Genomic DNA, 1,033 nt, shown 5'->3' with positions numbered 1-1,033 from the left:
CCGGCCCCGCGCCCGCCGAGCCTGAGCAACCTAGCGCGGTGTCACCTGTCCGGTTTCCTCCCTCCTTCGCTCCCTCCCTCCTGCCCTCCCTCCCTCCCTCCTTCCCTCCTCCTCCTCCTCCTGCCGCCGCCGCGGCTCATTCCCCCCGCTCCCCTCTCGTGTGACCGAGAGCTGCCCGGAGCTGCCTGGGCGGGGGGAGCAAGGGTGGAGCAGATCATTAAATCGTTCTCCCGAGTGCCTGGAAGAACCCCAAAGATCAAGGACCAGAGGGGACACCAACTTCATCCCCTATTCAGCCCCCCGGGCTCTTTCCGGCAAGGACGGGCTCCCGCCCAGCGGGTCCCGGGGCAGCTAGAGCTCCCGGCGGGGGCGGGGAGAGAGCCTCTGCGCCTCCGTAAATCGCGTGAGAAGCGGCTACAACCTTTGATAAGGGCTTTTGGCAGCTCCTAAGGCCGTGTGCGTTTTGGTTGGCCCAAGTTGCGTGAGCAGCAGGGTAAGGAGTTGAAAGAAAGCTCAGTCTCGAAAAAAACAAACGCAGAGGCTTTTTTCACACTTCAGAATGCCCCACCAGCCTTCTCCCTCTCATTCTGCCAATAAGTAGAATCTATTTGTATGAAAAAGCAGCCATTAACCATTATGGATATTAGACATACCAAGGTAAGTGCTTTCTAGACTTTCTAGAAATTGTCAGGTCTGTGGATAACATAGCTTGTACCTTAAAAAATGTTTAACCACTTATAAGCCAAATTCTGCTACAGAATGTTAACTAAAATTTATCAGTACTAAGATATATCGCCATACAGTAGAAATAAGAGCAACCTTAATGCTCTAAAAGCTGAAATCAGTTTTCTTGTTCATTAGCCTGTTAGGAGATTCACAAATGTTATCCCATAGAAAATACAATGTTGTGGAGTGTTGGCTAGATGGGAAAAATCCATTGTTCCAGTCCTAAGCTCTATAAACATATGTACATCATGTATATGTATTAACACACATGCTTGCCTTTTGAGTTCTCTGTTTTCATTTGCCTGGT

Source organism: Calonectris borealis, chromosome 4 (assembly GCF_964195595.1).
Source record: "Calonectris borealis chromosome 4, bCalBor7.hap1.2, whole genome shotgun sequence".
In the NCBI taxonomy this organism is placed as follows: Eukaryota; Metazoa; Chordata; class Aves; order Procellariiformes; family Procellariidae; genus Calonectris; species Calonectris borealis.
This window is presented reverse-complemented; position numbering follows the sequence as displayed.